At 35.8% G+C, this 25,203-nt stretch overlaps 1 protein-coding gene across 1 annotated transcript in view; it reads left to right on the forward strand.

The window, feature by feature from the left end:
• The window catches only part of ADGRV1 (adhesion G protein-coupled receptor V1), a 273,565-nt gene that overhangs the window by 136,873 nt on the left and 111,489 nt on the right, over positions 1 to 25,203 (forward strand). The gene's annotated exons all lie outside the window — the stretch shown is intronic.

Here is a 25,203-nt window from a genome sequence, read left to right on the forward strand (position 1 = left end):
TACCCACATACAAACATTTGGTCACTATACATATGTTAAGAAATTCACAATGTAATTGAAAATTTCCCGAGTTTGCTATCCAATGATTTTGTATTGCTGAAACTATTTAAGACAGTTTTAACTGAGAACTTACTACATGAAAATCAGCACTCCACAGTTTAAATACAACAAAAATGTTAGTATTTTCCATTTTTATCTACTAAACTTTTGGCACTACTAGATGCTGGATTTGTAACTATTAGCTCTCAGGCCACTCTACAGAATGAAAGAAGCTGGTGTTTCTATGTTATGAGGAAAAAAAACAAAAACAAAACAACAAACCCCCTCTAAAAAAAGAACCCAGCTGCAAAGCTTTCTGTGGTAGCTCCACTGGTTTATACATACAGAAATAATTAGTTTTCCTCTAATATCTGCACTAGGTGTTTATTAGATTTATAGTTTTGAGGTTCTTTTTTGCTACCAGTGCAGTAGTTACTCATGTCTGTAGATGGCAGTCAAATCTTCTCGGCACATTGCTCAGAAACTTGCTGTTCCAAGGCTGTGCCTGCTTTGTAGTTGCTCACAAAACTTCATTTCTCCATCAGTGATGGGGAACGGTGATTTAAACATTGAATCTTCATTTCATTCTTGGTGTATCCAAGGCTGCCAGCATTAATAGAGCACTTGAAAGCATTCAAGAGTAGATATTTCACCATGTGTTCGGTGGATCTCATGGAAGAACATAAAAGCCTAGATACTTATAAAGCATTTTTTATTCCTTTCAAGCATAAGTTCATGTAACAATACCCTAAATGCACAAAGGAAAAAATTTCTGGGCTGAGATTTTCAGTCTTGGAGTAAATTTGGGTGAATTTTTGAGTCTTCAAAAAAATTGAAATAGAATGAGAACATACTTCACAATACTGTCATACTAGTCAAGAAATTTTTTCTTTTCAGCGCTAAAAGCCTAGATTACAATCTTAATAGGAACCATTGTTGTGCCTACCATGCTTTGCCTGAGAATTTCCAGGCAGAATGCATGAATAAACACTTTGTACATGGCTTGTTTGTGTATACTCAGCTTGATGCATCTTGTCCACATTAAATTTCAGGGGCCATTTCCACAGTACATGCCTAGTATTACAAATAACATGAATGTACTCATAATTCTGTGTTTAGACTTCTTGTGAGTGCACTGTTGAGCTATATGCAGTAGCCACTTCTCTGGAATATTTGAACATTCATAGACTGCTTACAGCAGTTACTGTGTACAAGTGGTCTTCCATTCTTGTGGCCAGCAAAGCCAAATTAAAGTCCAATCAAATAGAAAAAAGGCTGTGTCATCCTATTTTTGTCAAACAAAAAATTAACACTTTCTAATTTATCCTGTCCTCAAGCTTCTTATACACTACTATGATACAATTAGCATTGTAAAAATGAAGCCACAGGGGCTAGCTTCTTAGTCAGATAGCTGAATCTCCCATAAGGTCAAAAAGCCCCAGGCAAGTAGCCTTAAGGCCGGATACCTCAGCTCTTCACGGCTGTGCAGTAGTTTCCGAGCCCGAACTACTGCACAGCCGTGGCTCCTTAGCAAGCTTAGTGATTGTCAGCTCTTAGTGATATCAGCTCTTTTATGGTTTCAGCTCTTTAGCTTGCCAGGGGCTTTGGCTGGTCGTGGCTTTCAGGAAAGCAGACGAGAGAGAGAGATGGAAGGCTGGCATCAGAGTGTTCCACGATGGTTTGTTCTGAGGCGTTCGCCAAGGGTCGGAATGCAGGTCTTCAAACAAAATGGGCCAAGACAGCCCCTTTTGTAGGGTTAGGGGGGCTTGGAAACTGACCGGTTGTAAGGGTTAGGGAAACTAGCCTATGGGGTCACAGAGAGATAAGCAGGCCTGGAGGACCAGAGTGAAGACTTCTGGTTCAATTCCTATGACTCAGAATATTCTTATCTCTAAGTATTCCTCCATGGGGCCATAGCTGGCCCTGTGCCTGCTACATAGCATCATCACCCGTCACTGCAATAGCTGCCAAACTGGCCAGGTCAACTTGATCCTAGCACTGCCTTTGATGTTTGAAAAGCATGATGAAGAATTATATTTCTCTGTTTAAATATTTGAAAATTGTGTTATTCAACCTGAGCAGAAATACAAACATACAGTTACGTTTTTCAAGAGGCAATAGTGCATACCATCTTCTTTTTAAAAAATTGTTAAACGTTAATTTAAAAATTATGAACTACATTCTTGGTAAAATTGTTGCTTTGTTATTTGTAGTCTTACAGATTTGGACAATTCTGCCAGAAAATAAATTTTAAAGATGTGATAAAATCTCCAAGAGATGATGAAGGAGCAGGATATGAATGAATGAATGAATGAATGAATGAATGAATGAATGAATGAATGAATGAATGAATGAATGAATGAATGATCATAGAGCCTCTAGCTTCTGCCATGCTATGAAAGTGAAACCTTTTCCGAAACAGTGAAATGGTGCTTCTGCTGTACTGTTTTAATCCTAACTCCTCTCTTCCAAAAAAAGGAAATTCTTATTTTCACCTGCACAAAATCAAAGCCCAAATGAAATTGACATATATACCTGCCTAGGGGGAGCTTGCAAATCATGCTCCAAAATGAGGTGTCTAGGGTGATGCTATATACCATACACCACCGAGACAGCTTGTGACAGTGAATGACTGAGTGCCTGCCCCTCTCCTGGCAGTAGAAGAAGTTTTGATTTAAATTCAGTCTTCTCTTATGGTAAGCATGAGCCTTTTAGTCAGCTCCCGGGAAATCCTAGTTAAAGGACTGTTTCTGAGGAGGCTGGGAGGCACAGAGTTTCACTAAACTTCAGGTCCATATGAAATATGAAACTTCTATGGAATAGAAAGCAACAAATATTTTTATGCATTACTTTAAAGTTAGAGCCCAGTTTCCCAGAGTAAGGGAATTTGTCTTGAGGAAAACTAGGCCTGAAATGTCCTTGCTCTTGGTTTCCTTGCTGTAACCTGACAGCTGCAAATAACGCTTATGAGAAACTAACAATTCTTACTTGTAAGATTTGAGAGGAAACAGAAGAGAGCTGTATACAGTGATCCAGAATTGGTGCTCATTTTTAGAAATTTGGCTCCCTACTAATGTGTTTTGTCCTGTTATTTTGTGATGTGAAATATTTCAGTAAGAATTATGAGTGGTATGTAGTCTTCTTCCACCCTTGTTGTCAGGGTTCCTGTCTTTGGGATAATACAGTCTAACATTTCTCATTAATAGAAGGAAAGATTCTACAGATATCACTAAGAATGGAAAGTGGAAACGATTTTCACTTCTATTGGACTATTGGAAAGCACAGCTAGCTGAGACACTTGTTGGGTATGTCAGAAGGGGAAGGTGTGTCAGTAAAAATGTTCATGTGGGTAAGCTGCTTTCATCAGTTCCCTGCATAACACTTGTTTCACAGTAAATAAATTTTATTTACTTTATAACAGTCATTCTCTACCAGGGGATACAATGTATGTTCCTCAGTCCTACTGAAAACATGGTCCCCTATAATACAGCAGACAGTGACTCCTGGAGTCTCACCAATTTTTTTGTTACCATTGCAAAAATTAGGACCTAACCCCAACTCCAGGGACTATTTTCTTAGGTTTTAAACTGAAATATTTTAATTATTTACTAGTTATTAATTATGTACTAGTTATTATTAAGCTGACTTATTTACTTATTTACTAATTATTACTTATTTCAGGCAGTCCTACCAAGTCAGAGCACAGTTCATGCAGCTTCTTTCAGAGGCAGTTTCAATCTAATCATAAGTAGAACTTTTTGGGAATTGGATTTGAATAAAAGACAATTTCAGAGTGGAATTGAACATGAATTGAATGCTTTTATAGCAAAAAAATACATGATATGATCAATGAGGATTTGTAGGCCCATCTCTGTTACTCTAAGTTTCTGGTTTTGAGTCTGAAGTACCCAAGAAGAATCAAAGTTGGAGCTAATCAGAGATTTTTAGTAGAAGAGATTGTAATCTATATCAAGATTTCAATGTTTTTATAAGTTGTATACATTGATCATGTATCTATGCAGACATTTTAAAGATGATGGATCAATGGATGGAAGGATGGATGGATAGACAGATGATAGATAGATAGATAGATGGATAGATAGATAGATAGATAGATAGATAGATAGATAGATAGATAGATAGATAGATAGATAGATAGATAGATGGATAGATGGATGGATAGATGGATGGATGGATGGATGGATAGATAGATAGATAGATAGATAGATAGATAGATAGATAGATAGATAGATAGATCGATAGATAGATAGATAGATAGATAGATAGATAGATAGATAGATAGATAGATAGATAGATAGATAGATAGATAGATAGATAGATAGATAGTCAGGTGTCCTTGGGTGTTAGATAAGGTGTATGAGATCCTTCAGAATCTGAGAGTCAAGAAATCCTTACCTGGAGAAGTGGACTACCCAATCATTAGAATATATGTTATGCACAATTAAACAGTGAGGAAGAACTGCTGCCACAAAAGAACAGCAGATCATTCCTTGATCACCCGGATTTCTGGGTGGGAGCAGACTACTCATTGAAATCCTAATTGCAGAATATTTCCCTTTTCTCCAGCAGAGGGAGTCAATTTTCCTGTGAGTTCCATCAAGTGCTGAGTTGCCACTCAAGAGATTTGATAGAATGATGCAATCTGCAGATACTTAGAGCTTAAGCTCTAAGAGAAAAGTAAAAGGCTCTTCAAATGCTCTAAGAGTTTATCTTCACGATCTCTGTCTAGGGAGTGAGGAGATGTAGAAGCAGCTGAAAAACATATCCCAAAAAGAGAGAGTAGTAGTTGTGGCCAAGTAAATGAGTGTAAGAAATAAATAGGAAATATTCAATTTAAATTTTATGCTATTTGTTTTCATCTGCCAACACAGGATTTTGGTGTTTTGCTGATAATCTAGCATTGTGGAAGTACCCATATATTTTTCCTTTTGCTTTTTGTAGGGATTTTACTTCTACTACCCTTGTTCATTTTTCTCCTGTTGAACCCCATGTAGTGTTATGCACAAGCTGTTAGGTTTTTTATAGATTATCTCCTAGGGTTTGCCAGAACTCAGATATATGAGCAATGCTATAACATATGTTAGAATGCTGCTACATTACCTCACACCTCCTGTCCTCACTGCCAACAGTCAAATGTTCCATTTATCACTTTGAAGTATAAGAATATGAGATTTGTATCAGCTAATGCCTTCCAGCTCTTTTTCATTATTCTCTACTTTCCCCAAACATCACAAACAGTTGGGGACCACACACACGGCGGAACAGACAGAAACATTCCCAGGTTGCCTATTCACTGCTGTTCTTGGTGTCTAACTGTGAAGCAGGTTATGCTGCAGCTTCCTTCTGTTTCATGCTTCATTGTAATTTTTCAACTCTTTCTCCCATTCTGTGCCTCCCTTCTTCATCTCCCTTTGTTCTGTCCTCTCATGTGTCCCATTCTGCTTTAATAAAAAAGTAGTTATCTATTACTTCTCCTAATTAGCAAATCTTCTGTTGCTTTTTTCCCTGCTGAAGGCTTTCCTCAAACCTGCCTTGATGGAGAGAAGGACAGCAGCAGTTGCTGTTACCCATAAATTCAGGCCATAACAACAGCTGGCTCTATTAATATGAAGTTTCCAAAACATTCTGAATTTAGCTTATCTTTCAGAGGAAATAATCTATAGGGTTTCATAAGCAATAGAACTTCAATAGTTTTCCTTTACAGCTAATTAAATTATACTAACCACTGAAACTTTAGGTTCTCTTCTTTCTCCACCACTGTCACGTTGCTTGCATCCACATGCAAGAAAGTTTTAAAGGGGTCTTTTTTCCCATTTTGACAGTTTTCTCATTACCTACTTCATAACTTTAAGGCAGCTGATGTTCCATACACAGTAGATTCACAAGTCCTTTACAGAATTTAATTGAATTATTTGTAGACATGAAACCAGAGCCTGACCTTGCCAGATTCATATGGCAAGTTTACTTTTAAGTGTACTGGAGTTCTGATTGCTTTAGAAAATAACTGAATATTATTTTCATAAATACCAGCTTACGATTTATGATTATGGTTGTGGTTAACTATGATTAAATGCTTTTTAATAATGCCTAATTTAATAATGCTTAATGCTTAAATAATTTTTGAAAGTTAAATCAGTAGGCTGTGGTTGAATTTTGCATGCTGGTAGATCTGATTTTATTCCCATAGTCATTTTTCCCTATTTGTATGTACCTTTTGAAAATGACATTATAGAGATTTATAAGAATTAAACAAACAGGTTATAACATTTTACTTTATTATTTTCATTTTTAAGAAATGTCAACCTTTTAAAATATAATTGAAAAAACACACTAACAATAATGTAGATCTGATTAGATTCTAAAAAATGATAATGAAAACCTTATATGCTTGGAATGACAATGAATAATCAGTGAAATTATTAAAAAAGAGTTTGGGGTGTATATTAGCCAGAGGCAGAAACCAGAAGCACATAACATGTTTTCACACACCAAAAAACCCCCAAATTGTCTTCAGCCATGAATAAAAAGGTTTAGAAAACCATGATGCTATATTTCCATGTTTCCATTTCAAAAAAATGAAGAAACTAGGAAACGCGGTTTTTGGAAAAGATAGATGATTGAATAGAAATCAACTAAGCACAAAGCATGTGCATCATTAGAAATTAACGTCTATAGTTGAAACACTTGCTGGGAATAGTAGAATTTTATGCGGGTCTCAGAGACCCGAGACGGAACAAAGTGCACAGAAGATAATTAACTACTTGTTTTACTTGACAGCTGAAATGGGATAGGAATCTTCCCTTAGTCAATAATTGTGGACCAGCTGCTAAGAAGTAGCTTGGAAAATGAAGGAATTCAAAGTCTTAAGATTGTCTGCCTCTGAGTAAACAAACAGAACTGAGTCAAATGAACACCTAGCATCTCATTTACCCAGGAATACAAAATGTCTGTTCCTCTCAAAAGGAATAATATTCTGATGAAAATTGTTAGCCCTTTCCCCCTGTTCCCACAGTATTTATCCCTGGGCCTTGCAGTGCCCAGACACTTGCATTTTATTGTGTCCTGCAGTAGTTTTGGACAGATACTGCTCTTGTCTGTGGAGTGGTATAAAGCTGCATGTTGCAGGCAGTCCAAGCACAGGTCTTCCACCATTGTGTCGAACCAGGTGGGAAACAAGGGACATATAAATGTTTCTTGGGAAACAAGGGACATATAAATGTTATACAAGGTTAAGGCACCTCTTTACACAAGCTTTTAGGCTTCTTGTTCTCTATGGTATCCAGATTCAAATCAGGAAAATTCAGCCTTGAAAATTAGTTAGTAAATAATTTCTTTTGAGACCAAAATGAAAAGAAAAACAACTTTCAAACAATAACCGCAATAGCTGAAGCTTTGCTTTGGGATAGGTGGCCTTTTATGTCTTTTTCATCTGTTCCCATAGTGAGAAAAAAGTTGGGAATAGACGAATCAAGTGGGCATACAATATGAATAGATCCCATGAAGATGCCTCAGTCCTCTAAACCTAATATACAGTTTTTTTTGTCTTCCCACTACCTCTTTCATAGGTGTGCATAACTCAGCACAACATAAATGAGAGACAGATGGAGAAATATATAACTGAAAAGTACAGCTACAGACTTGTGGTCTATATAAATTCGTAATTAAAATTGGCTTATATTTACTGCTATATGTTACTTCTGAAGTATTTTTAAAATATTGCAAATTGTGCTTGAATATAATCTGTGATCAAGATACAGCAGCATACTTACAGACAATTGGAGACAGTTACATGAGGATTTTCAAAAGGTCTCCATGGGAGATAAAAGACAGCTCTATAGCAAAATCTATCTTCATGTTTAATTGTGCTCTTCAGTTGTCACAGATCCTTGCAGCCGCTCACCTTTGAGCAGAGTTTTGGGTATATGGATAGTTAATGTGTTCCTAAACCCTAATCTGAATGTTTGCCAAGTCATTAACTTACAGTTATATACAGCATTCTACTCTTGACATGGGACGGGTTAAAGCAATATCCATGTATTAATCTTTAGGTTTTTTATGAACTTGTACCTTGCCTTTAACTTCATGCAGGCTGGTATTTGGCATTAAAATGTTGCAGCTCATTACTAACTTTTAGATGAGATCAGATGCGATGGCAACTAATCTTGTCAGGATAATTTTTAGTCTGGGCATCTCAGCTTTCCACCTTTGAAGAGCAAAAGCTTTCAGGATATATTTGATAGTAAATGATAACTGTTGTTAAAATATATCTTATTAACATCAGACAAATTTCTTAAAGTCTTGTGTAAATGTGGTTTCACTGGAAAAGAAATGAAATAGAAGCAAAAGAGGAAGTTGAATGAGAAGACTTTCACCATGTGATTAGTAAGTCTAAAGCATTAGCTCTTCAGCCACCTTCTTTGCTATAAAATTCTTTACAATTGATCAAAAGGTCGAACTTATTTTACTCTAACTTTGTGAAATGTGATCTTGGTTGAGTTTTTGTATTGGTTTAAAAAGAAGCTAGCAGTGACACCTTTAGCATTTACACTGAATTACGTCCTTGTTCTGTGCCTCTATGCTCAGTACTGCAAAAGGATTTAATGAAAGGTGAACTTGCTCCTAACTGTGATAACAGATAATTCCTGACATATGAAGCAAGTGATGATTTTCTCCTTAGAAGCGTGAGTGGAAAACTAGTCTTTTTATCAAAAGTGCAAATAAGAAGTCACTCCTTAGAAATCCAGTAATAGGTGCAGAGGTGTCTGAGCTTGGCAAGCTCTGGCTGGAAGCAGAAGTCACTGGTAATGTCCCACCAAACTCTCCTTCTTTCGTTGCTTGGAAGATTTTCCTTCAGTTTTATACTGAACTTTTACTAAGCTCGGTCTAGTTTAGACATCCAGAAAGTATGCATTGCAGAATAATAAAATGTGATGAGATCTCTCTGAAGATAGCTGTTCACAGCTTTTTGTACTAAAAACCTGCTCCAGTGTGTGACCCTCATACACACACACAGATGGCAGGTTTCACACAATGGTATATTCCACAACATCTGCTGAACCTTTAGATCTTTCAGGTTTAAAGTTCTTTAATTTTATATTTAGACCATTCACTTTTGTAAGAGGAAACACCGCATATCAGTTTTCCTTTCTGTTCAAAGACATGTGTCTTCCTATGCTCCAGCTTTCACAAGTGTCCTTATTGGCAAGTGTCTGTCCTTCACCCCAGATAAAAGCATCTTCAAAAGATTCTTTGTCTGAAATACTGAGATGCACGGGTGTTATTAGAGAGTTTGATAAATGGCAGATTCCAGTAGACAAGTCTGTTTATCAAAAGAAAAAAGGAGCACTTTAGTTTTTCTTACCTCTTGAATTACTGACATGTTGTCTTCAAAATGTTACAATATTCTACAGGATTCTGCTAACATTTAGCACTGTGTAATATAGCATTTGTTCCCTTTTCAAAGTTGCTGCCCAATTACTTAATATAGCTGTACAAAACTGGAAACATTTTTTATTGCAGCTTAGGGTTCGCTGTGATCCCCTTGCTCAGCTTGACCGGAGTGAGTTGGCAAAACTAGGGACAGGAACGATGGTCTAGCCCGGAAAATAAAAACTTTAATAATGAAAATAACAAACATGGAAACCACAGAATACAGAGACTAGAACCACAGACACATGGATGGGGCAAACATAGCCAGGTACAGGGGCAAAGGCCCAATCACAAACATGAACTTGGAATATGACCTTATATGAACTAGGCACTGAGCCAACTGAAAACAAGAACTAGAAACTTGACCAAATATAGGATGGTTCTATTAGCATTATGCTAATTCCCATGACCCCACTCTTCCCACCATGGCCTCGTTAGCTGCCCCCTCCCTGCCTCCCATGGTCTGTGGCCAAAGTCTTCTGCAAACACAACTGAGGCAGACGTCTCAGCTGGACGTGATCCCGTATTTTTTTTAAAGCAAAACCAAATAAATGTATTTACTTCTCAGTAGTAGATTGCCCACTTAGTTCATAGTTGTATATGGATTCCTAACTTTCAGCTTTACTAGTTTATAAAGTGTAAGCATCACTGTTTGTGATGCTTACACTATATTAGACATTTTAAATGGAAATTTGAAGAAAATAACTGATTGGAGGAATTTTTAGTATAAAGAATCCCCTTTCCCATTTGCTCCAGTAGATTACTTTCCTGCTGGAACTTTCCATTGAACATTGTATCATATTATCCTTTCAAAATATTCAAAGTTATTGGGGGCTGTTGACTGAGATACAGACACAGCATATGACTCCAGCTTTGGAAGTAATGACTTGCCCTCAGTGATGAAAATGTGAGTGTTGTAGTTTTCACTTGGTTTATTTCATAATCCTGCACAAGAATCACCCACAGGAAGTTGTAGCAATGATCTCCTAACATGCTAAATAATCCTAGTCAGGTCTTTTGCTTAGCAAATCTGATATACCACACAACTTTAATCAAACAGTTAGAGGACACCAAATTATAAAAAAAAAAAAAAGCATTGTAAGACATCATTTGTACTGTTCTAATTTTGAGCTGTTATACATATAAAGAATTGAAGGATTTGTAGCTATTATAGATAGCTTTCAAACAAGATCAAATATGCTTTCAAAACATCAGATGAATTTACTGCATTTATTTAAGGGGAGATAAGCACAGTTTTTAAATGATATTGAATTTCTACGGAATAAATAAATTTATAGATTCCTTGTAATTTAATATTCAGCATTTTTGGTCTGAAGCAAATGGAGTTGGGATCTTATCTAAACTCAAGATTGATATTCTGCTTTCTAATATTTTTTCATGCCCTTTTTCAACACTTTCACCTTAGCACTTTACCTTATTTTCTTCAATGAAAGAAAAAAATCATGAGTTTAAGAATGTGTTCTTGTTTGATAACTACCAAGTAGTGTGCTTTAAATAATGTAGTAAATTAGAGTTGTCATTTTTTCATTAATTAGGTGGGCTTTCCTAAAATGAAATGAAAAAGATGGAATAATTGTTCTTCATTTCCCAAAATTAATTATAGCCTGGGTCACATTGTTGAACATAATTTTTAATATGGCGGTTGCTTTCTAACTAAGACTTGCAAAGCTTTGTGTGGTAACATCCTGTGACAGACAGAACTATTCAGGAAAATCAAGTGTCACTGATAAAATAGAAGCATTAGAAATTCATCTCAGACTGTAAGATTTTTAACCCCTTTCTTTCCCAGCAAGACTTCCCTGCACATCAGGTGGAAATCTGGAGATTCAATATTTTTCTTGTAATTTGCTTTTAGTCTCTGTTTAGCTGTGTGGTCAGTTCCACAGATGATGGCCCTCTCTGTCTGTCACAACCCATCAGGCTAATAGCAGCTGCTACACTCTCAGATGGTACAGAATTTCTAAAACTTAATGTGACTTTTCAGCAAGTCTAGAAGTCTGTTAATAATAAGAAAAAGTTTTGCAGAATCTACTTTATCATTTGACAAATTTAAAAAAGCATTTCCTCTGTATTCAGAGTTGACTTTCCTTTCCTCAAGGTTTTTTTTTCTAAGTAAACCCAAAGAAGAACCTGGTGTTTATGTGTCTTAGAGGTTTGGGGGTTGGTGTTTTGTGTTTCCTTGCTTTTCTTTCAGATGTTGTTGTTGGTATAGGTCGTCATAGCACTTACTGAGTCTCAATTCACTTTGGGAATGGGAAGCTAGTTCCCCTGTATTATAAGATTGTAGTACATTTTTTCTTGACTTTATTTGTTATTCATATTTTCATATTTTTGTATAAAATCATGAAAGCTGTAACTCCATATTTCTTGTCAGTGGACCACTTCTCTTTCTGTGCATTTGCTGGTGTTTATTCTAAAAACAAATCAGTCAGTGAAATTTTTTTCTCTTGTGTTTTTTTAGTTCATTGCTTAGTAATATTTGAAGTGACTTCAGGAGAACTATGAACAAAGAGTGACACAAATACAGCTGCTAAGTAGGTATGCACCAGGGTAGAAATTAGCTGGTCATTAATAGCCAATCATAGCACAGAATAAAATGGTTATTAGGATGAGAGGACCTCTAAAGATCATGTAGATCATTCCTTGCTCAATGCTCCCCATTCAAATTAGAAAATACAGAGAGAGCTGTTTAATTTGGATTTCATTCTGGTCAGTCAAGTATATGCTAGAAAGTGGCTTGTTTCTTTCAATTCTAGTATTTCAGTGTGGATTTGAAATTCAAAATGGGATTTGGAGAGTTTTTTACTGATATTGAATTCAGATTATTCCAAATTATAAATCAAAGGTTTCCAATTGAAATGGATCATCTTTAAGCAATGGTCTAAATGCTCTAAATAGTCTAAGTGATTCTAACTAACAGGTTTTTTTCAAAATCCTGCGTGTACTGAATACACTTGGAGATGTGATTAAGGATAATTATTATGGTTTAGCTCTGCAGATCATATTGTTGCCTCCTGAATTTTAGAAAACACTTTTACTTGGTTGATTTCAATGGTGATAATGAAGGTATTTTATTGTATGAGCTATAATTCTTGGTAATATCTTCAGTTTCAGATATTTGTGCTTTTAACTTAAGTTTTATTGAATATAAAAACTTAGAGTTACCACCAACATAAACTTTTTTAATGTTATTTTCCAAGCTGTTATTGAAAAATTCAAGTGAAACAAACCAGACTTTCTCTCACAGTCTAGTAAAATGCCCACATTAACTATATGGATGGATGTATATCTGAGACTGTAATGCTGAAATGTTGTGCTAGAGGTTCTTCTAGCAAAGCAGGTTTGACTAAAGCAAGACTACTGTATATTTTTCACAGAATCCTTTATCAGCCTAATCTCTACCTCCATTTAATTACCCAGTCTCTTTCTCTATCACATGGCCCTTATTGATGTGATCACTTTTTCGTCTCATATTTAACTTTGATTTAGAATATGGATCAAGAGGTTTAATGTCAATGGTTTAATTTCATTTGTCCTGCAAATGAAATCCCCCTTCATGTGAAATGAAGATACAATTGCTATCTATAAAAATTGTTATCACACTTTTTTGAGCCTATTATGATCAGAATATTTCCTTTGTTTTACATAGAAAACTGATGAAAAGGAATGCAGTGTGGTACAGCAAAAATACTTCTTTTGTTCATAAAAATAATTTAAAGGCAAAGAAGTATGAAGAAATTATTATATGCTTTATTTATTGTGTTGAAGTTAGTAGTAGGATCAAGAATAACATCAGAAAAGACTTTGTGCGGGAGAACTGAAGCTTTATATGTGACAGCCAAGTTATACCAGCTATGTACTGCTGAAGTCTGTAAAGCCACTTTTCTATTCAAATTCTTTGTCAATAATTGCTCACAGGGATTGAAGACAACATATCTTTATGCAGATCTTTGCTATAAACAGCTGCAAAAAGTTTTCAGCGTGGTTACTAATTAATAAAATGTGAATCAAGAACGAAATTAATTTCCCATAATAAAGCACAAATTTAGTCTACATCCTCTGAGTATTATATTAACAAAATTGTACAGTAACCATGTTGGCATAAGCTCTGTCTTTTCTGGGTGATTTGACTGGACAGAAATGGAGCTGCATGAGCATGTGCCAGAAGCTTTTGCTTTTCAACAACTGTTCCAGTTGTGAGGGCTCCAGAAAACTATCTTCAGTTCTGTGACCCTCGCTGTGCTCCCTTCCTGCAGCAAGAAAGTCTTCCTCACCAGGACAGCAGTCGATTAGACTCCTGCTTTGAATAGTTTTGTGAGGGAAGCTATTCCTTGTCCTTATCTACAGTGAGATTTTGTTTGCCACAGTTCATTTAACTTTTTTGAAGGGAATTTGTCCACTTCTCTTTAATGGTATCTTCATCCTGCTGATATCAAAACAAAGCAGAACACAATCAGCTTTTGGAATGTTAAAGCATACAGACAGAAATGAGCAGTAGTCACAAAGTTGTCTAACAATAACAAATATTTAATTTTGCTTTTCATATAAATTCAGAAATAATGGGAAATTAAGGTAGCTTCTAAAATGTTTTAATAATAAATCGTTTTGATCTAGACATCTAAAGATGTTATAAGTATCTTGGATCAGTAATTTAAATGTTATATAATAAATTACAGGAGAAATATCAAGACTCAAATTATATATAAGAAACTTCTTTTGTGAAAAGGTTAGTTACTAGATTGAAAAGAAAGTTACTAGATTGGGTAATGGAGTTAATACATTTTTTTAACTGTCCAGGTTTGTGTCATTAAATTATCATTTAATTTCCTGAGAAGTAACAATATAGAAATATGTAGAATTTAGAATTTCTTTCAAAAGCACTGGTTTGAATTTCTTTCAAAAATGCATATATTTGAAAACAAAAAACAAATTCCTTTCCCTTGACTGGACAAAACAAAAGAAAAATTAATTTTTGTTGGCTTGATATTGGTATATTTATCTAAGTGGAATAATGGTGTCCAAATTATGATTTTTTTAAAAGAGTTAGAAGATCAATGCTAAATTTCTTGATAGCAAACTATATGAAACTACATATGATAAACTAGTTAGATCATATGAGAAAGTTATTACATGTGCTAAAAGCTCATTAGAGATTTTGTCTTTGGGTTTATAATTGCTGTGAAATTCCATATAATACCATCCTTCTTGAGTCAGTTGGCCAAATTGCAGTAATTTCCAAGACAAGAAAAACACAATAGTAATTTTATATGACCACCTGATCTAATCAGAGGTACACAAATGTGGTTTTTTCTCATGGAATAGAAGTTAAGTGGTTAGGCTGCAATTTCTGTAAAAGCTGGTCTCACTCATTATTTCTTGGTTATTTATGTTTAGAAAGTTATAACAACTAAGAATAAGACACTATTCAGTACTTTGTAATACCGGAAATGATCACAGTGCTAAATAGATTTTCTTTCTGTAAAAACGTCCAATTACTCCATTATTAATGACATTATTTAAGTACTCATTAAATGTGACATTATTTAATGGGCTCATGTTAGTTTAAAACCTTAATTAAAGGATTGCTCTGGGGAGCTTTGTAATCTTGTATTTTTCCATCCCTCCAATGTTATATTTCCTACTGTCACTATAAATTTGGCAGCTTTTTTATTTGAACACTGAATGTGGAATCTTGGGTCATTAATGAAGGTGAAAATGATGTAGATTTTAGATGACAGAAGGAACTGGAAACAATTAAGCTTCATCAATTTTCATTGTTCTCTTTGAAACTATTGTGTATGAAATTATCGTGAAATTATGGTGATGGTTATTTGTTTTGTGGGTCTCAATACCAGATGGCAATTTGCCGTCTTGATAAGAGTGTTGCATTAAATAGTACTACATTTCACAAGTGTTTAGGGGCAGGATACTACCCTAATGTAACAGGGTAACCAGGAAATTCTGCACTAATTGTGAAGGCATCTTCTACACTTTGTAGAGAGGGAAGCATCAGTTGACATTGCTATTATTCTCTTATTTTTGAGAGCTGTTATTTTAATATTCTAGACTTGTAGGGGAAAAAAATAATTAATATCTAAAGCTGCTTTCTGTTGTAATTTTTTTTTGACAAGCATTCTAATTATATTTAAAGTTAAATTGGAAATGAAGATATTACCAAAATATTTCTTCTAAAGCTTAGAAAAATTGTCTTCTGATATTTTTTTTTTAATTAAGAAGTATTTTTCATCTGGCTAAAGTTTTACCTTTCAAAAGAGAGAGTTTGCATCTACAGTCAGCAGTCAATTTCTGTTACTTTTGCACCTACTGTAAGTTACTTTTCAAGTATTCTCATTTATTTAATCAGGCCTGCTTAGGAATGGGTATCTCAAAATGTAAAAATCTACCTGTAGAATTTGCTTCAGAACTGAAATACTCAATTTAGTACACTGATATTGGATGGATCTTGTATTAAGGATGCTTTGGGCATTGTCATTTCTCAGGGATCTTCATTCAGTGAAAAATAAAGTATAAATGTATAAAGTATGTAAAACTTTCCATATTTTAAAAGTGTGTCTAAACTGTATCAGACTAAAAACTGACCTCTTTGTGTGCACATATGCATATATAAATTCATGTGGAGATGCACATAGATATTTTATATATACACATAGGAAATATTACAGAGAAAAGAGAGAGCAACAGATAGAGCTTGGCTAGAAAGAATGAGTGTGTATTTTAAAAGATATTTTATTTTATCTTTTTTCTAACATTATTTCCAAATGTGGGAACCTGTTGATGGTGCCTCTCTTCTATCCTTCTGTTCTTACCTCAAATTTTGTCCTAAAATCTTGCCTGTGACAGAGAATACTTACTATTTTTGTAAAGCCAGCTGTTTTCCAAGCATTTTAGTTGTGTTCCAGGATGGATTAATGTTGAAGAAATGTCATCTTCTACTTCTCTTACATGTGATTACACATGTCATTGTTAATCTAGTGATTTAGCTTCTTGTAAGCCTTCTGGATTCAGGAGGCATTTCCTCTGAAACCTCCTACGCCAGATTATCCCTATAACTAACCTTTGACAGGCAAAATTTGTTTGATAAGGAGAGAAACCATTATGTTTTCTCCACAGTAGCTAGTGTAATTTTCATTGTTTCCCTTTCTTTAGTCTTTATCAGCAACTGCTTAACAATGACTTACACCATCCTTGTGCTCATTATAGCAATCTCTCCATCCTGTTTCCTGCCCTTGTTAAGCTGAAATACTGTATTTTTTTGATTTCTTCTTTCCTTCATCCTTCAACAGTCTCTCCATCTAAGCCCACTCCAATCCTTCATTGATCATTACCATCTATAACTTCTTCATATCTAGCCCTTAGCACTGACTGCTGGATGCTGTGATTTGAATGTCTGCTGCGTTCTCAGAAAAGTATTTCTCCTTCTGTTACCTCCCTGCAACTCCTGTTATTCCCCACAGTAATCTCAACATAAACTTGCTCTTAGCTAAGCCCATTAACTCTGTCAGCTCCTTTTTATTTAAATGGTAGCCCTTTTAAACTCTTTAAGTTGCATTCACCAGTTGTTACTGGACACTGTAATCTCATTCTTTCATTCTGTGGGACTCCTTTTAATGTGCTCAGTTACAATTGCCTTCACTATGGTGATGAACATGACAAACTAGTCTTCTCCATTCCCATACAACATTGCAGCAGGATGCCATTCAGGTCCAAACTCAGCTTTTGTTCTGTGGAAAACAAGTCCTCTTTGAATTGTCTCATTGGTGTGCATTAATTGTGCATATGAATGGGGCCTACGGAGTTCAGGCATGATTTGAACACCTAATAAACTCTCATGAGTGAACATTAGATGGCATGTGATTTAAATTGATTGCTACTGCAGGCAGTAGCAGTAGGGTAGGAGTTTGTTGTTTGAGATCTGAAGAGCAATCAGTCTTGGAAATTTGAAAACAGTAAACAGGAGGAGCTTGGAGAGGGATGATCATTGAGTCATCTTTTCCCTAAATCTTCTACATTCAAGTGTTTATTTTTTCAGAACTTTTTTTCCTCTTAGCTAACACATTTGTTGGAGTGGAACATGAGGGAATAAGTGAATAAGTTTTAACAGAAATAATACAACTTTCAGTTCTTTTTTACAAGCTGTGAAGTTAAACACCAAAAGAGCTGTAAAATTTCTTGTATATTTTGAAACCTAATACTTTAGAATTAAGTATAAAATAATATTTAATTTATTAAACTGCTTGCTTTTTATTATGAACCATGTAGAAGTCTGAAAAATTCAACATGCTGATTTTGCTCATTCAGTTCTTTGTTTAGCCATATATCATGTTGGTGACTTAAATAATATCATTTTCTGTTGTTCAACATGTCTGTGATTTAATAGAATTTTTTAATCTCAACTGCATAAGCACATAAGCCTTGTTTCAGAAATAGGGACAAATAAGTAATCTAAGTCTAGAACTCTAGGTAAGGTATATCCAGACACTTGGATAAAGCAGTAAAGCATAAACTGTAAAGCAGTTCCTCGCATCTGATTTCTGAGCTGTATTTGCTTTTGATCTTTATTATGAAGTTTAATTTCATTATAATCCTTTACCTTATAACAGAGTACAAGGCAGAGAGCCCAGAGATCCCACTAATTAGTCCTGGTTTAAGCTTGCAAACTAGAGAGCTGTGCTAGTGTAGCATTCAACTTAAACCAATTAGTTCTACCCAGAGGCAAGGCTTATTTGTGTCCATCTAGACAACTTTTCTTCCAAACACCAGGCAGTATTTGTGTACTACTGTACTGCACTGCTGGGACGTAATGGCCTGGGCTGTCAAGGACCCATGTGCTAAACAACTTAGCAAGTGTGCATGTGTCATTAATACACTGTGACTCAAGTTTTAACATTCAGATTAGCAGTGTGGTTCATTATGTACATTTCTCCTCAGTCTCATATACTGTTTTACCAGTTCTACACTAGCCTCCACTTTTGATTCTCATTGTCTATAGAGCTGTACACCATTCATTTTTCTATTGCTAACAAAAAATTAGCAAGTTACGTTATTACTTAGTAAATCAGATTGGACAATTTTATACTTAGGAACGATCTAATGCCCCCTCCTAGATATATGACATCTTTCTGTGAGAGATTTTACAATATTTACAAATAACTGTAGCTTGGAAAGAAATAAAACAACATATACTAATGAAATTGCCAATGTCAGGAATTCATAATTTCTAAACTACTGATCCTCATTTATAGTAAATTGGGCTATTTCCAATTTTATATACAGTGAAACAGGAAAAAAACCAAATTTATCTCTTTCTCTGTATTTGATGTTGTTGTCTCAAGGTGTTTTAATAGTGACCATATAAAAGACTATATATTTTTCTATGTATGTTTGTATAGTTGAAATACAATTCATACTTCCAATGTGCTTTTCTCTTTGTGTTGGTTTTCATTTCAGTATACTGTACTGACTGTGGTCAAGATGAAGTTAATGTTCTTGATAAAAGACTCTACAATGCAATGTTGATAGCAGACAAGTGTTCTGGCTGTTTCTGAAAAGGTCGTGTGTGATGTCAAGTCTTCGTATTTTTCCCACTGCCTCAATACCGAGTAGGCTGGTGGTGGGAAAGGATCTAGGAAGGGACACAAAAGAAACAGCTGACCCAAGTGACCAAAGGGGTAGTCAATACCATGGAACATCGTATTTAGAAATAAAAATTGAGAGACAGGAGTTAGCCTTGCTTGGAAGTTGGCTGGCCATCTGTCTGGTTGTGGGAGCTGCTTTTGTATCACTTGTTTGATTCGCTTTCCTTCACTTTTTTTGATTCCCTTTTCCTTCACAAAATTGTCTTTATCATGATTAATTTTTCATTCATATTGATATTATTCATATTGATTTAATATGACCTATTTAAAAGCTAAGGAAGAAAGTATTTTAAAAAATTACACCAATTTTATAATTTTTATTGTTTTTAATTTTTCAACTATCTTGCAGCAGATATTTTGGTTGAAGAAAAGCTATTCTTTAGGAATGAGAGTAGCATCATAGAAGGTTTTCTTTCCAAACACAGAGCTATAACATCACTGAAATACTGCAGGAATAAGCATTTTTCCTATGGAAATATTCCTGAAAAAACAATAATTATCTTCCTAGTGTCAAGCATATAATATTTACTTTCTAGAAGTAAATAGTCCTCCTAATGAAATCATAATAAAAACTATGAGTGGCTTTTATATATATGATAAACACTCTGATTAATGCTTTCATTTTCTAGAAAAAAAGGACTAAATCTACCCTAATAAATTTATTATTATCATGTTTATGAATAATTTTATGTATTAGTGAATAAAAATACTTAAATACAGGTTTTTGAAATAACATCAACAGCATTTTCTCACCAGATCTTTGACTAGCCAGACTTTGACATGTACTTTGCAATATTCAGAAATATGTATTTTTACTTTAGTGAAGAAATCTGTAGTTTAGAAGTAAAGGCCACCCACTCCTTTTTATATATCTGTATTTTCAAATATTACTGTAATGTGTTTGGCCTTGTCACAAATGCTTTTAATTTCCCCCAGTCTTCCTTTGCCCAAGGGTTATAAAATCTCTTCTCTGAATTACATTTACCTAAAATTCAGGGGTTTCTTTTTGTTTTTCAAGGTCCACTTCTGCCTGAAAAGTAGACTACACTTAATTCTCAAGGAGCTTTTTTCACCTTTATTATCATTTTTACCTTTACTTTCCCTTAAGTGGCTGTAAAGTTAACAAATTTACATTTTAATCTGATAGAGTAATAGACAATAGAAATAAATTGCCATTCTGTTTTCCAAAGTTGTCTATGAAAACATGGAATAGCAAAACCCCCAAATATATATATCATCTATATTATGAAGAATTTTTGTTAATTCTGAAATCTGCAAATAATTACATAATTGCTTGATAAATATAGCTTAAAGTTAACATAATGTTGATTTAGGTGTTAGATTAAAAATAAGCCTTGCAGTGTATTTGAGGGGAAAAAGTCTAACTATTTTTTTCTTAATTTCTGGGTATCATCTTCACTAAAAATTAGAGCACATAGACATTTACTGAATACTTACGGTTTATATTTAAAATGTAAAACTTTGATTTATTTCTGACCAAAGCTACAGAGAAAGACAAAAATTGAGCTTAAACCTGGCTCTAATGAGTATTATTAAAATTTTGAAAGCTAAATTTGGAAAGACTTTTAGGAACCATGCGCAGGAGGCAGAGACTTATTGGTTGAGGTGCTCCTCTGAGATAGAGAATGGCTCAGCAGACATGTAAATCAGAGCTGTATCTCCTTCTGTTCTCATGCTTTTGCTCTCATTTCCTCTCTGAAAGCACTTCAGATGGTCTTTAGGTTAGAAATATTTTGAAAGATTTTTTTTTTATTTTATTTTTGCTTTTTCATCAAAAAAGGTGGGGTTTTTGATTGAGTTCTACATAAAAGTCTGTTTAATGACTGTTTCTGACCCACAAATGCATGAGAAGCTTCAAAATTATCCAGGTGCTTCTTTGACAGTGTATTATCAGCTCTTAATTTTGCCAGATAGATTTAAGTGAATTTTTCTGATTCATTATTTGGATGTGTATTGTCACTATTATATGAGGAAATTGGGAGGATTGTTCTTGGGAGGATTTTTTTATGCAATGTCCACATTGGATAAGACAGTGCACATCTTAAGGGGATATTAGAAGCAGGTAAACCAGGCAAGCAATACTTGTACTGCACTGTGAGATGCTGTGGTAACATACCAAAACGTACAAGAGAGATAACGATTTTGTTATAGCTCTTGTAGGTTTTGTATCTCTTTGAGCAAGTTGTGCTGGAATTCTAGCTTAAAGAGGAACCTAAAGACATAATTTTTAATGTTTAATTTTTTTTTTTATCATCTTGGATTTAAATTTTTTTCAAATTTTTTCACTCAGCATGTACTGCTGAGATCCTGTGATCTGATTCTGGTTTGTTTCTTTCTTCTTAAACTTCTAGTATATATGCCTCAGACATATGTGTCTTCATATATCTCCATATGGTTATTTTCTTTTCTTTAAAAATGACAAGAACAAGAACAAAAAAATCTAGCTGCCTCCAAAAAATACCAAAAATCCACACAAACCCCCCCAGCCCCACAAACAAACAACAAACCACAAAAAACCACTCCCAAGGTGTGCCAGGTTCTGTAAATGAGAGATAATAAGGTATGTGTGCCAATGTCTGTAAACAAAAGCTGCCCCACCTTAAACCTCAAGCACTATTCACCTGCCAACATCACTAGGATTTAGCATACCGAGTCCTGTTTGTTCAAACTGTTGCCACGGGAGCTAATATTTCAGCTGTGTTTGCCATGGACAAAATGTGCCAGTTTTCAACTTATCTTCCGTTCCATTCCAGGTATTACAATTATAGAAGGACTTTGTCAACAGTGCTGCATTCCCTGACTTTATCAAACACACTGTGATTTTGAGGGAGGTGGAGTAGTAAAGATGCTAAAGTCCCAGTGCTGCTATTGAAACTGCTGTCTGCTTGATTTTTTCTTTCCTCTTCCCCACTTACCTATCAATAAGGAGGTTCATTTATGTAACCAGCATTTTTCCAAGCAAGGATTTGTGAATGTTGACAGTCATAAATAGCCAGTTCCCTAAGAGTGAAACTTTAATCTGGAGATACAGTTCCACATAAATTACACACCTTAATGTGAGATGTTTTGGCATGTCCTGTTCTTGGTATGAATAAAGATGGTTCATTTAATCTTGGAACCTTACTACCAGGCTATAGGCTAGTCTGCGTGGGAGGCTCTTTTCACATCACCTCTTGATGCTGTGCCAGCTTGAAACAATTATATCAGAATTCCTTAGGTGAAAGTGAGGGAGCAAGAGGGAGCATGACTGTGGCTAAATGCATTGGGCACCTATTTAAAAGAGGAGAGATCCCAGTTCGGATTTGTGCTCAAAAGACTGCAGGAAAATCTTATATTAAAGAGTTATTGGAGTTCAGAGATGTGTGTATGCCCCTCACGCCAACCCACAGGTTGAGGAGGTCATGAAAGACAAACATTTCCTGTTCCTGTTTGGAGCCTGCAACCACTGACCAGTTATAAAAAGATAGTCATTGCTACCAACTGAAAATGTGTGGTGTTTTAAGAAATAACTCTTCTGCCAAGTACAGAAAAAAATATCCATCTGTGAGGCCTAATAAATTTCTGTATACATTACATAGAATCATGGAATCATAGAGTATTAAGGGTTGGACCTTAAAGATCATTGAGTACCGAACACCACTTCCAGATGCAGGGACACCTCCCACTAGATTGGTTTATGCAAGGCCTTATCCAAACTGGCCTTGAACACTTTGAGATTTGTGGCGACTGCAACCTCCCTAGGCAACCTGTTCCAGTATTTCACATCCCTCAGAGTGAAAAAATTCTTCCTAATATGTAACCTAAATTTTCCCTCTTTGTTTGTACTCATTCCTTGTGCTATCACTACAGATCCTAATAAAGAGTTTCTCTCCAGCTTTCCAGTAGGCCCCCTTCAGTTACTGGAAGGTTGTGAGGAGGTCTCCATACAACCTTCTCTTTTCCAGAAGAGCCCCAACTTTCTCAACCTGTCTTCTTAAGAGAGATGCTCCAGTCCTCTTATCAACTGCTTGGCTCTCCTCTGGACTTGCTCCAACAGCTCCACGTCCTCCTGCTGTTGGGCCACCAGAACTGTACACAGCACTCCAGGTGGGGTCCCACAAGAGCAGAGCAGAGGGGCAGAATCACCTCCTTCATCCTGCTGGCCACACTCCTTTGGATGCAGCCCAGAACGTGTTTGTCTCGCTGGGCTGTGAGTGCGCGCTGCCGGCTCATGTTGAGTTTTTCATCAGCCATCACCACCAAGTCTTTCTCCTCTGGGCTGCTCTCACTCACTTCTCTGCCCAACCTGTAGGTGTGTTTGGGATTGGCACGACCCAAGTGTAGGACCTTGCACTTTGCTTTCTTGAACTCCATGAGGTTTGCATGGATCCACGTCTCAAACATGTCAAGGTCCCTCTGGATGGCATTGCTTCCTTCCAACATGTCAACTGCAACTCACATCTTGGTGTTGCCAGCAAACTTGCTTGGGGTGCACTCAATATCACTGTCCCTGTCACCAGCAAAGACAATGAACAGTATCACCTTAGAGGTGACTCCCCCAGAAGTCACCTCTAAGAAACACTGCTTTTCAGTGGTCTCTATGTGGACAATGAGTCATTGACCAAAACTCTCTGGGAGGCAGTCCAGACAGTTCTTCATCCACCCAGTGCTCCATCCACCAGATGCCTGTCTGCTCAATGTAGGAACAGGGATATCATGTGGAACAGTATCAAACACCTTGCATAAGTCCAGGTAGGCACTGTCAGTTGCTCTGCCCCATCCACCAATGCAGTAGCACATCACAGAAGGTCACCAATATGGGCCTTTCTAAAGCCATGATGGCTGTTACCAGCCACTGCTTTGTTTTTCATGTGTCTTAGCATGGTTTCCATGAGAATTGACTGGTCTTGCACTTTCCCCTTTTAAAAATGAAGGTTAGATTTCCCTTTTTCTAATCACTGGTAATTTCACCTAGTTGCCACAACTTTAAAATAAAATCTCAGCTGTCGGCTTAGCAACTTAGTCTACTAACTCCCTCAGAACACACAGATTAATTTTATCAGGTCCTGGGGACCTGATAATATCTGATAGTATCAACATCTTCCTACAACTCTAATTTCTGATAAGAGATGAGTTTCATGGAGGTTTCTCCCTTCTGTGTTTCCTGTTGATAGAGAATATACTATGTACAGTCTGTGCTCAATATGCTGGGGCTGTGAAGTACATTCATAGGAGACTGTGGCAGTGATGGGACCAAGACCCACCCCAGCATGGCTTGGTATGCACCAAAGTGTGTTTTTGTCTCTTGATTGTCCACTTTGGAGAATCATTTGTAGTGTGTCTGTTTGGAGCTATCTCCCTGACACAGAAGTCAGACCCCTATTTCAAAGTAGGGACCCAGCATGAGATCCAGGCAGCTAGATCTTAGGGCTGGAATACGGTTCTTAGGTTTTAATGCTGCATTGCCTACTCAAGACTATGGATGATAGTTATGGTGATATTGGGCATTTGTTGAACTCCTAGACCTCAGATTAGTATTTTACCTATATTTTCCTCATAACACAGAGCATTAATTGCATTTAAAAGCCTGCCTTTTCTGACTCTGATTAACATTAAAGAGAGTAATGAAGCCTAGCATTGCAAATGTTTGGCCGTAGTCTCTATGTCATGCAATAATAGTGTCAATACTTTATAAAATATTAGTAATGTTATAGCACATTTTGTAGGTTTCTTGGACTATGTTGAGATGCCTAGATAATTCTGAAACATTTTGTTTTTCATACATATTTGCTTTTGCCTTTACAATTCAAATTGACAATCTCAGTTATTTTGCAATGGGGCTGTTAGTTTCTTGTGCAAATAATTAAGTCTACCCTTTGGCAAAATTCAGATATGGTCAAGTCTCCTCAACTCCGTCTCCCAAATAATATCAAGCCATTAAAAAAATGCTGCTTTGTACACAGAAATACCTGAGTTCATGCATTTCAGTAGGTATGTTTATATTATGAGATCAGAACCAACTTTATCCTTTAAATAC

Source organism: Serinus canaria, chromosome Z (assembly GCF_022539315.1).
Source record: "Serinus canaria isolate serCan28SL12 chromosome Z, serCan2020, whole genome shotgun sequence".
Taxonomy (NCBI): domain Eukaryota; kingdom Metazoa; phylum Chordata; class Aves; order Passeriformes; family Fringillidae; genus Serinus; species Serinus canaria.